This window comes from Cavia porcellus, unplaced genomic scaffold (assembly GCF_034190915.1).
Source record: "Cavia porcellus strain 051 isolate PalLab524CR breed Dunkin Hartley unplaced genomic scaffold, mCavPor4.1 scaffold_32, whole genome shotgun sequence".
Classification (NCBI taxonomy): domain Eukaryota; kingdom Metazoa; phylum Chordata; class Mammalia; order Rodentia; family Caviidae; genus Cavia; species Cavia porcellus.
In genome coordinates, this window is record NW_026947515.1 from 12,609,658 (window position 1) to 12,622,647 (window position 12,990).

A 12,990-nucleotide genomic window follows, 5' to 3' on the forward strand; every position below is an offset into this window, starting at 1 on the left:
GACAGTGCTGATGCTAAGGTTTGGGAGTGTCCTGCCGGGGCCCTGTATTACCTTCTTGATCTCCAGCCTGTGGTGCTACTTGGAGATGCTGGAACCTTTAAGAGGCGGGCCCAGTGGCAGGAAGTGAGGTCATGGGGGGGGCGTGTCCTTGCACTGCTGACCCCTTGTTGCTTTTGCTTCCTGGCAGCTATGATGTGAGCAGCTTTCTCTGCTATGTATTTCTACCACAACAGGCTGTGTCCTAAGGCCCAAAAGCAGCAGGACAACTGACCATGGATGGAAACCCCTGAAACCTGAGCCAACAATAACCCTTTTTCCTAAGTGTTTGTCATAGTAGCATAAAATTAAGAGAGCCAGTAACACCAATGGCTTAGAGGTTTATCATACACACTTGCTGCATTTTCTGATCCCACTGTGCTGTGGTGTGGGGCGACAATCACTCCAGGACAGCCAGACAGCTCAAATCCATTTCTCCTCCTGGCTGATACCAGTATGGATCGTGTGGAGGATGCACGAGTCCATAACCTTCTCTACTGATAAGAGATTGACTCATTACCAGTTTTTGACAAATGCTCCATGAAAGCCTTGAACTTATTGGTGTTTCTATTTCTATGATAGGGGTTCCTGGGAATATTTGCATTTTTAATTTTCCGGGTGCCTTTCCACCAAGGCCAACCTGCCAGCTTGCAGTAGCAGCAGACGGCATGATGGGGCCATGGGCCCGGTTGCTCCGGGGAGCCTGCCTCACACAGGTGCTTACCTGTGGGGGTTTTGTGTGTTCCTTGACTTTGCTGAAGGGTTCTCATCACCTACTTCATAACTGTTGTGGACTATGCCCATGGACTTTATTTGTGATATAAGTTTTATAGACCCTTTGATTTAGTTTGGAAAGGTCTTCTTTGCTTCTAAATTCTTCCTCCAATTCTCGGATTTTCTAAAAGAGTCCTTAACATTTACTTTGAGTCCCTCAGTGATTTATGTTACATATAAGGTAAGATGGGAGTCCAAGTTTATTTTCTCACAAATAGCCTGCAGTGCCACATCATTTAAGAATCCCACCAAGTTCGAGTCTTCACTACATGCCAGGAACTTTCCAGAGCCCTCTGCATATATTGGCTCACTTGATTCTCACAAGCACCAAGAGGTAGAACTATCATCACGTCCCCCTGTAGATAGGGACCTGGAGCACAGCCAGACCCAGAGACTGGCATATACCGTATAAGTGACAGAAACAAGTGCCATTCGGTGCGCTTGACCTGAGGTCCCCTTTGGGAGGTGCCGCAGAATTCATTTCCTCCAGAGCTTTAAACGTAGAGAATGGGGTATATTCTCATCCGAATCTTTTAGTGCGCCTAGACCTCTTCTCGTGTCTCCTTTCTCATTCCTTACTGTGTATCTGTCCATTGGTACACTTTTTCCTTATCAAGGAAAAGCTCAAGTCTTTGTCTGTGAAGAGAATCCTTGGTAGGGTTGCCTGTCTTTCTACAGTAAATATAACTATAAGTGTATATTGGTTTTCTACCATATTAATTTCTATTATGGTCTTTATAAATTCCTTCTGCCAGGTTTCTTTTGGCACTTAAGCTATATAAGTCCTTTTATTTTGGTCTTTCTATTTTAATACAGAAGGCACTTACATTTACATTTTTTCACTGAATACAGTTTTGATATGTCCCAGAAGTTTGAGAATGAAGGATTCTTATTCTCATTGCTTTCTCAATAGTTTTTAATTTCCTGTAAATATTGTCCGTACTCCAAGTGTTTTCTAGAATTTGTTCCTTAGTCTCCAAATAGTACAGTATTTTATTAGTCACTCTACTAGTATTTATTACCAGTATTATATGGTGATAAAAATATGGCCTTTTCTCTACTTCTCTGTATGGTTAAGACTCTCTTTGAGGTAAATATGGAGTTAATTTTTGTAGTGATTCCATGGACATATGAATATGATATAGATTTTCTGTTTTTTTGTTTTGTTTTGTTTTTGGTACAGGATCAAACTCATGACCTTGTGCTTGACAGGCAGGTGCTTATGCTGCTGGGCTAAATCCCAGGTCCCTGTTTTCTATTTGTAGGAGTAAGAAGCTCCACCTATTAAACAACATGTATTAATTCTTCTTCTATAGCATTCTTTTTTATTTACCCGATCTAATTTTGAGAATTTGTATTGAAGTCTCCTTGAGCAAATGTATTTTTATCTCAAGCTTTCCTTATAATTGTGGCAACTTTTGCTTTGTGGTTTTAAACATCATTGTATTTTGTTTTAGAGGTTTCTTGCTTGCTTTCTTTGTTTCTTTCTTTCTATACTTGGAATAGATCCCAGGACCTCTGCACTGAGATGCATCCAGGGGGACTGATCCCACTTTTATAATATTGAGACAAATTCTTGCTAAATTTCCCAGATTGGACCTGAATTTGTAATTCTCCTGCCTCAGCTTCCCAGAGTGCTTGAATTACAGCCTGTGTCACTTGCCTGGCTAATTTCACTTTTATCATTTCACATCACATCACAGGTTGAACTTTGAAGTTTACGTTAATGTCAATTTTGCCAGTCCTGCCATATTTTAATTCCCTCGGTCCATAATTGAAGTATTCCCAGCTCTTCTTTATCAAGAAAATTTGCATATATATATTGCAAATAGTGGATCTCTAGGGTTTGTTTATAGCATCCTGGCAATCTCTTTAGTACTACTTGATCTTATTCTTTCCTTATGCTGTTATAATTAAGTACTTTACCTTTTATTACTCCTGAAGTTTGAGTCATCCCATTTCTGCTTGCTAATTTGTATGTTTTCCGTGCCTTTCTATTATATTACTAGGCACCTCGCCTACCCTTCTCTGTTCCTATAATGAAATCTAGGGAAACTCAGTTGGCCCTCCAGATTTCCCTTGCTTTCATCACCAGTTTCACAGGCCACATAGCTAAGCAATGTGTTATTGGACACCCAGTAGCTTTGTCACTGATAGTACCTCTGATATGTGGGTTACAGTGGGAACGGTGGCCTTACTTGTTTTTCAGGAAGTTGGAGGTTGTTTCTGTCTAGCTGAAAGCATCTAAACTACGGACCATGGGAGCACTCGAATCTGTACAAATGTCTGATGGTGACATTTTGACATCAGAGAGCCAAGAACTCCTGTCTCAGACCATGCTGAGGTCTGAACCTGTTACGCCTGGAGACTGACCAGGCGTGAGCGGACCTGAGGACTTCCCCCTCTAATCACGTTTATCTGCTCTACTGTCCCTTAACCCTGTCCTCAGTAAGGTGGGCTTGGGACATGGGCCTCTCACTTGCAGGTGTGGTAACCATGTGAATCACATCCATCTCTTCTGCAAAGCTGCTGTTCTGGCAATGGGCGTGCTGAGTGGCAGGGAAGGACCTGGCTTGGTAACAAGTGAACCAGTGCCCAGTTTCTGAAGAGCCCATTTCCTGCCTTTCTTCTTGGAGATTACAGTAAAGAAACCCTGATGGCGTACACATGGCTTCATTTGGTCCTTTTCTTCAGAATTAAGACTCAGTTTTATTGAGAAGAAACTCACCAAGCTATTCCTCATCTCTGTGGTTGCAAAGAAACTCCCAGCTTCAGGCTGACGAAGCTCAAGGAAGAGGCAATGTGAGGTCTGCAGAGCAGCTGGGGTGCAGCCACCCCAGGTGTGCATCTCTGCTCCCCTCCTTGCTTCTCTGAAATGCAGCATCTGTGGCCACTGACAGCTTGGAGGATGGAAATCAGCACCAGAGAGATTGGGGCAGAACCTGCACCAGAAATACAATGCAACAATTTCATTTTAGGTATTTCTCCAAGAAATGAAAGTCTATAACCTACAAACTTGCATAACGATGTTCACGGCAACTTCATTTTAAAGGGCCAACACTGGAAACAGAACAAATGGCCATCAGCAGATAGATGGGTGACGGGTGCATGAACAAGTCGCAGTTCACTCACTTAACAGAGTGCAATGGCTCCACCACTGACAGGAAGCAGCACAGGTGGAGCCCAGCACAGAGACACTGCATAAAGAAGACCAACCAAGAAGTGTTGCCACTGGGCAGTTACAGCTCCATCACCTCTAGAAAAGGCAAACCATCCATCAGGGACACAAAGCACATGGTCAGCACGGAACAGGAGGACAGGAAGTGACAGTAATGGCCACAAGAAATTTTCCTAGTGATGTGTTTATGTGTCCCACATGGTGTGTGATCTTCACCATCTTGCAAAGACCTCACCGGGCACTTGCCACCTGCTGTCTCCTCACAGGATGTCACAGTGCTGAGTACTACAGTATGGAATTGAGTTCATTGTCTGTGTGGGAATAATTAATCATTCATGTGCATCTGAAAGTAAAAACTTGCTAATACCTCTTCTCCTGGACATATAGGAGTAATATATGAAACTTAATAAATATCCTTTGAGGAAAATTATTATGAGCATAATGGGAACATCCTCATACTCCCTAATGGAATTGAAATAAAATTGAAATTAGCCCAGGAAAGAAAATCATCCTAAAATTTGGAAAGCATCTAAGTGATGACATCCTTAGAGAGAATGGACTCTTTGAATGGAAAAAGTACATTTCACACTCTGCCTATTTGTTACATTAGAATATAAAACTTCAACACACTCTAAAATCACAAATAGCTCTTCTAGTTTTTTTACTTGCTGTTTATAAGGAGGACACAGATTTGTTCCATTATAAAAAGAAAGAGGGCATCAGAGGAGGAGGCCCAGCTACGGACCCCAGCATATGACCTCACTTCCTTGGCAACAGAACTCTGATGGCTCTGGTCACCATGCACCTTGGTCTGGCAACAGTTGGCCTTCACAGACAGTTAGCTTGAGAGAGTGACCAGTAATTATGTTGTGCTGCTTTCCCAGGCCTCGAGGCCCCAGCATCAGGACCCAACGCGGGGGAACCACGAGGGAACGTATGAGAGGATGGTTCACTCGGCCCAGATGCTTCAGGAAGCTCGCAGGGAACCGCCCAACCATCAAGGGCAGCACAGGCCAGGGCTCACTGGCTCCAGCCCCGCAGCACACAGAGACAAGAGGGAGCCCAGGACAGGTGTCCCTAAGCTCAACCACCAGCCTCTCAGAGACCCCAAGTCCAGCACAGGTCCGTTTAGGCCTGGCCACCACAGTGAGTCCCCCGTACAACTCCCACCTATGTCCTCAGGGTGTATGGCAGTGGGGTGAGGCAGGAGGGACAAGGGCCTGATGGAAGCTCCTCCTGGGCAGAAGTGTGCACTTCAGGTTGTGAGCCTGGGCTCCTGTCACATTCCTATGCAGGCCAGGGCAGGGAGGAGGAGAAAGGCAGTGCTCAGCGTTAATCCACAGTTTCTGAGACATCTCCTGTCCTTCTGGGGAGAAGTCTGTGACAAAGCTGTGTGTTTATGGGGAGCACATGGTTATCTGGGACAAAACAGCAAAAATCTGTGCTCAGAGAGAGCCTCATGCTTTCTGCCAGCTGCAGGGCACTGTCCCAACAGAGCTGCACATAGGATATCGGTGTGGAGCAGGTCACTGGGGCCCTGTGTGCCATGGCCCTGCACCAAACACTGGGACCCACAATAACAACAGGTGCTGGCTTGGGGGCAGGCTGAGCATGTTTGTGAGCAAAGGGAGCCCTGTACTGAGGACCCTGGAGGACAGTGAGGACCTTTAGGGCCAGAGTCCACCTTCACGACCTCCCTCCAGGGCTTGGTAACACTGGGCCCATGGTCCTGCTCCCAAGGAATCTGAACTCCAGGTCCTCAACAACCACATCCTCTCTGCTCAGCTTTTACCTTGGGAAGGTGCAAGGTCACTGTCCAGATGATGCTGGAAGCATCAGAAAAGGGACATGGACCCTGTCACTTCATCTTGTCATGATTTAAGTCTTCCACTTCACCTCACTTTAACTCTAGGCCCAAGAAGTCCTCAAGGTTCTAGTCAGATGTCTGGGACCCTGGGGCTACATAACATCTCAAATGGGAGGACATGAACACGGTCAGTCAGCTTCATATGGCTGAAGCAGCCAGACCTTGCCGGGCATGATGGTACTGGCCTAAAGTCCCAGCATTGGGAGGCTGGAGCAGGATAATTGCTGTGAGTTTGAGGCCAGTCTGGGTTGCAAAGTGAATTCAAGCCAGGCTGAACCACATAGTGAGACCTTGCCTAAAAAAAAAAAAAAAAAAAAAAAAAAGCTAGACCTTTTTTTCTCCTGGTGCTTATTTCATCAGAAACCAGGGAACATTCTGTGAAATGTAACTTTTAATATGAGAATCTCTTTTCTGCTGGGACTCTCCTATGAGCCCTGTACCACGAGCCTCTGTACACCATTTGGAGAGAGGGCTTTGCTTCAGTCCCAAACCCTCCTGAGAAGCCATGTGCAGGACACCAATTCCATGTCTCCCCACTGTCACATCACAGGTTGGAAGTCAGTCAGCAGGGAACCTGTCAGAGGTCTGTACAGCAAGAACAGTGCAGGCAGATGGGCCTCACAGCCTGAAGGAGCCTCTGGAGCTGGCTGTCCTGGACAGGTGCCCCAAACCTGGCCCCTCCTCTCTGTACTCCTCCAAGGCCAACATCTCCACCCCACAGGCCCTGATGCTGGGAAGGTGAGTGGAACTTGGCCGCCTATGGATTCAGGTCCTGGCCATGTGCAAGCTCCTCTCTCAGCCTCAGTTTACAACACTGAATGGTGAGGTCCTGAGTGGATCCAGATCCCAGGGTCACTGAAGAGGGAATGGAGGCTCATGCCAAGGGCTTAGCTGTGGCCTTGGTCCCATGAAAACCTGCTTCAGAGGCAGTGCTGATTCCCTCAGACGACCTTCCCTCCTGTTCACTGACCCACACTTGAGGGAAGCTGTTCTGTTCGTTGGAAAGGAGATTGGAAAGTCACTCTATAGGTTCAGGATGTGCCCAGGGCAGGAATTCTTGGGTTATGGCAAAGCGTCCATAGCCCTCAGATATCATGGGAGAGCAGATGGGTGTCATCAGCCCCCAAATACACAAAGACACACTGTATACAGACACTTTTTCTGGATATTGACCATGATCTTGTAAGCAGTCAGTGTTCTTTGGAGGCCACAGAGTCACCCTTGGCAGCAGAACAGATATTGTTCACCTCAAGGTAGTTATTCTGAGCCCCAGGCCTCCCTAGATGTGGGTACAGACCATGCATGAGGAGTTCTACAGAGGCAAAGAGAACTGGGCAATGCATCGCTGCCTGAGCTTGAGACTGCAGAAAGGCAGGACAGACACTGACTGACCCCTCACTTCTCAGATATTCCTGGAATGGCAGCCCTGAGGCCTTGAGTGCAAGGACACAGCAGATGCCAGTCTCTTTCTTCACTGATCTGACCTGCAGTGGGGAGGGGCAGGGAGACACTTCATCAGGCTTCCTTGAAGAAGGCAGAGGTGTCATACCACTAAGCAAGGACTCCCTCCCACCGAGCCTTCTGTCAGGCTCTTGGGCCTGCATAGGCCCACACTGTCCCACTGTGGATGTGAGAGAGTGGGGCTAGACACTGCACAGACTGGGCAGGAGGCCCACACATCCCTCCCTACAGGTGACCTGCCAGGTAGTGTGGGAGGAAAGGCCAGGCCTCTCACTCTGCTTCTTCCCTGTCTGCACCAGGTCTACCTCTTCTGTGCTTGATTCCTCACTGGAGCTGCCCTACGAGGTGGATCCCCAGACGGAATTTCTCTGGAACCAGCTGGAGCCTCCTGAGGCTCCTGACACTGAGCCTCAGGGTAAGGAGCACTGGGGTGTGGGCTGTGGGTTTGTGGGGAGGGGATGGGCCTTGGAACCCAGCAAAATTCCCAGATGCTGGGTGACCCAGGAGCATGAGACACTCAGCAGTCAGTGTGGGGATGCAGTCTGGGAGGCTTTGCTGGGACTGTGTTTGTGCACACAGCTGCCTCTGACAGGCAGTGGGAAGGTGTTATCCCTAGAATCCATGAACAGTTGATCTTTTCTCCTCTTGCAACTGCAGGGCCAGTGCCAGCTCATGTAGAAGTTGCACCCACAGAGCTCGTGCGAGCTCCACCTGCAGCTCTGTCACCACAGCAAGAGCCAGCACTTGGATTCCCTTGTCCACCAGCTGCAGAGCTGGACCTCCTGGTGGCTCCCCAGCAGGAGTCATCTCTTGAGCTCTACCTGCAGGCAGCTCTTGACCCACACCTGCCATTCCCCTCTCTTCCAGATTTACTTATTATTGTATTCACTGCTACCCTTATTTTCCAGAGATATGCCAGTGATGGAACCAATACAAATAAAGTTTAACATTTTAGAGTTGTTGAAAATAATCAGCTTGGTGGCATTCTGTGCATGCTCAATGTTGTGCAAATTTCACCACTGTCCAATTCCAGCACATTTTCCTCAATTTTATACACAAAGCAGCTTTTTTTCTTATCCCTTCTGCTCCATCCCAGCCATCACTCATCTTATGTCCTTGTAATTTACCTCTCCTACATTTTACACATCAATGCAATCAAGTTTCTCTTCGACTAGAGGATGCTGGATGTGACTGTTTAATCTTGTTTTTCTTTTGGAAGTAATGTTAGATAAATATCCTTGATTAGTCTTTCACATATCCAACTAATTAACCAGTTTTGTTCTTGAACCAGAAATACATCTTACAGTTAAATATGCAATACAATATGAGTGAATAATAAAGGAAATGACACAGTGACTGCTGTTCCATCAGGAACAGCGGCCTCCCTCCCAGGTGCTCTTCCTCCTGCCTCATCTTAGGGTCAGCCTGGGTGTTTAAGCCAGTAGGTGGGGAGTGTGTGTAGGGAACAGCTCCTCAGGGATTGCATGTAGGACCTAGGGACACAGTCCTGTCATCCTCTATCCCATAGGAAACATCCACCTTTGTAAACCTTGTTTTCTGAGTTAGCGTCCTAGCAGTGGAGTTTCTAAGTTGCACTCATAGGAATTGGGGTAGGACCTGTTCCTGTCCATGGGATCTGAAGATACACAGTTTCTGGGCACAGGGCTCTATGGTGACATCTGACAAATGTACCTATACAAGTGCCTGTGTTCCCATGGGGACACTGCATCCCCATGAGATCTCAGCAGACAGCAGAACAGCATGGTACCACCCCATCTCTGCTTTTTGCAGATGGATGAACATTCTCTACATTTTGATTGAGTTTCTGTTACAAATACAAACTGTCAGAACATTCTGGATACTAGGGGAAATTTTATTCAATATTGCCTCAAGGAAGTTGTAGAATCCTCTTGATTCAGCTTCTTTATAAGTCCGAAAATTTCATATTTGTATAGGAGGATGGAACCAGGGCCTTCTCACAGAGCTACATCCACAGCACTTTTTACTTTTTGATTTTTAAATTTGACACTAGGTCTCACTGTGCAGCTACATTGCTCAGTCTGAGCTCCAGTGTGTGACCCTCTTGTCCTAGTCTGGTGGAGTATAGGGATTACAGAGACTCCAAACCTCAACCGGTTTCTCTAGGCATTTTTAAAAAACCAACTCCAAATCTACTGCTATGGTCTGGCTGACCACCTTCAGAACTTTGTTGATTGGTCTCTCTCTCCAGGTTGTACCCAGGGTTCATTCTATGAGATGTCAATAACTTTCTGCATTTGTGTCAACTGAGTAATCTTTCTTTTAATGCCACCCAGCCTGTGTGTATGACACAGGCTCTGCACTGAGCTCCCGACCACACTGGACCCTGAGAGTCAGATACACCACATGCTTTGCCACCTTTCATCAATGTGAGCTGGGAAGGTGAGGAACAGTAAACCCGTCACAGTGAGCCCTGCCCCCCTCCATTCCCAAATAGCATGCACGAGGGGTAGTGGCTTCTGCTCCCTATCCTGTGTCTGTGCCCATCAACACTGCAGAAAGCATCAGCTTCGTCTCCATGCACAGCCTGAGCTCATGACCTCCACCATGCTGTCCTGGGCTCCCTCCGTGACTGCACACAGACACCCTCACTTTACCCAATGTTGTAGCCTCCCAAATTATGTGTCACTACTCACTACATTTGTCATAAAGAAAGCACTATCCAGAAGGAGCAGGGCCTTGTGCTGCCAATGGCTGGGGACCGGAACTGGTTGTTCTATACAAGCAACTCTGAGAACAGTCTCTGGTTGATGGGTTGCATTTAATGCACCACATAGAGTATAATTTGTATTTTGCATATTAAATAAACCATGTGCTGTGCCTATCATCAGTGTAATCAGTATATATTGCATATAAGTTCTAGTAAAAATGTATCATAAATTACAAACAAAATAAACAGAAAGGAAATGGACTTCTGATGTGGAGAAAAGAAGAACAAATGATGATAAATCTCACACAGAAAGGACACCCTTCAGGCCTCAGGCAAGGGGTCCTTCAAGCAGATGCAGGCTCAAGAACAAAGCATCGAATGTCCTCAAACTAAGACCTCGCTAATGGAATTTCTGGGGCCCATCTTCTTATCATAGGAACATGCACTTTTATACTTTGCTGCACAATCTAACAGAGACACATAGAGATCTCACTGTGTGCTGACTACCCGAGATCCCCAGAAGCAGCTCACTCTTGGGGAGACAAGTGAACCCACAAAGCCAAATACCTGGTGATGACTGAGTCATGGAATAGAAAGTGAAAACCAAATGCAGGCGAATGCAGGGGCCCTCAGTCTGGCTCCCAAGTGCTGCCTTTGAGCTCAGCTCAGACCCCTGATTTCTAGCAAAGTGATCAAAACTGCCCTCTCCTCTCTGGCCTCAGGACACATGCTCAAAAGTGGTGTAACAGTGACAGCTGAAGGTGCCCCTGCCGCTCTGTAACTGCTGTCTTCAGGTGAAAGCCCTTTGTCCTCCTCCACCTCCCTCCCCCACCTCTCCCATGGAGCTTCGAAGGCCGAGCTGCTGCAAGACAGTCTGGGTGGAGATGCTTAGCAGGGTATTCAACATACATTTATCCGGCACTGTCACATACACACAGCTTCCCAGTAACTAACTGATCATGGGAAGGAAAGTTGTAGTATAAAGTGACAGCTGACTGGAAGGAACCCTGCTCTGTACATCATGACCCCAGCATCAATGTGGTGGGGATCGAAACACATGGGGTTCTCACCCCACTCAGCAGCCTTTCACAACAAAGCAGCCCTATTGCTGATGGCACAGGTGCTTGCCTCACCTCAGCACACTCGCCTACACCCTCACTGGACAGCTGGACTTGGGTAAGAGGTTCTGTGATTCTGGAGACCGTGGGCAGGAATGGTGAGAACACAGTGGCAGCCTGGCAACTAGCTGGCCAGAAAGAAAGCAGAGATGACAGTGGCCATAACCACCATATCTGAGGTCTGGTCACTGGGACAGAGGCACATTACACACAGGTGAGCCTTGGGCCTGTCTCCTGTCCAGGTGCTGTCCAGGTTGTGAGGGACCTAGAGACAGGCCACTAGCAGGCTGAGTACACTGTCAGGCTTTAGAACACTGTCTTCTGGTCTTGGGACAGGACAGAGATGCATGGCCACAGAGTAGAGGAATTGGTCCCCAGACACAGTTGGGCTGGGGCAGTTATTAGATCTGAGGGCCCCGCTTCATGGTGTGGTGCACCCAGCCTTTGTTCCCTGGCCAGATCCAATTCTGCCCATCCCACATAAGCCATTTCAAAGTTACTGTGTCCACTTGGATTCTGCCAGACAAGAGCATCTGCATTTGCCTCCCCGTGTATCCTGGTAGACATGCATCACACAGGGACCCACAGCTTAGGTCAGCTCCTGGGATGCTCCACAGTCAGGGGTCTCCAGATTGACCTTGATCCCACAGTTCTGACCAGCATGTCCTGAGAGAACTTCTAGAGCTGGTAGCCAAGACTGGGGGTTCCTGGTAGCCTCAGTCCCAGGACCTGGACCAAGGGCAGCACACGTTGGTTTTAGCTTGTTCTAGGTGACAACAAATCAGCCATACCTGTGGGCACTGGATTCTCTCTGCATCAAAAAGAGATGGGGGAGTGCAGAGCAGCTCCCAGGCCAGCCAGGGCTAGCACGAGCCCAGCAGTGTGCTCTTGGGAGGAGAAGGGAGTGTAAGAGGAGGAGGGAGGGATGCCTGGGGAAAGAGGGAATGGAAGGTAAAAGAAGAGTAGAAAAAGACCCAGAGTTACGCACTGGCTAACACTGGATTTGTCACCCACCATACCTTTTGGGTGAGAGCACCGAATAGGACTACCTGGATTTTGGGCAGCTACACATACGGCATCTCCTCTTGTGATTCTACCCAAAGGTCCAGGGAAGATTGGGGTGGAAAAGGAAGGGCCTCGGTAGACAAAGTCAGGCAGTCACATAGTCTGTGGTATGCAACTTTGCTGCCAGACAGAGCTGGTGTCCACCGCCACCCTGATCCAGCAACACCAGGCGGGGATCTCCCTTGTTCAATGCAAGAGGGTCTTCCGATGCCCTCACAAGCACTGGGGCCCACAAGTCAGAGAAGGGCTGCCCGCCTCTGTGGGCTCCTCAGCACCTGCCCCTGCCCTTGTTCTCCACACTCCCTCGTGGTGCTCAGCTCCCACATGGCGCCACACTCAGGGGCCTGGATTTTTCTGTGCTGCCTGGCACTGACCCTGTGCTTCAGCTTGCCATGCCACGGTATCAGTTCAAGTGACTCTCCTCAGGCTCAGGGAGTAAGGGTGGCCACATTCCCAGTTACTGGGCTGCCATGTGTGAAAGTGGGGCCAAGAGATGCTATTACCCAGGATGACTCCCCTCAGACCGTGGTCAGAGCACCAGGCTGGGGAACCGCACATCTGCTGCTTGGAGAACCGTGTTCCAGTCCAGGTCAGGACAGCTGAGACCCTAAGTGACCTGTGGGGCACAGGGGTGGATGGAAGGTGAGGCAAATGTCCATCACAGGGCTTAGGAAATGACACCAGGGCAGAAGAATGAAACTCAGTCTCCTCTCTAAATCTGTACTCACCAGGGACTGGAGCTTTAGGAAGTCATCAGTGCACAGGGCCTTTGGGTTTGCTGTGTCTGAGGTGTGACAGTTCT

General features: G+C 48.0%; 1 pseudogene; it reads left to right on the forward strand.

The window, feature by feature from the left end:
* The first annotated feature begins 3,918 nt into the window (after positions 1-3,918).
* LOC100715294 (angiotensin-converting enzyme-like protein Ace3) overlaps positions 3,919-12,990 on the forward strand; it is a 53,803-nt pseudogene continuing 44,731 nt past the window's right edge.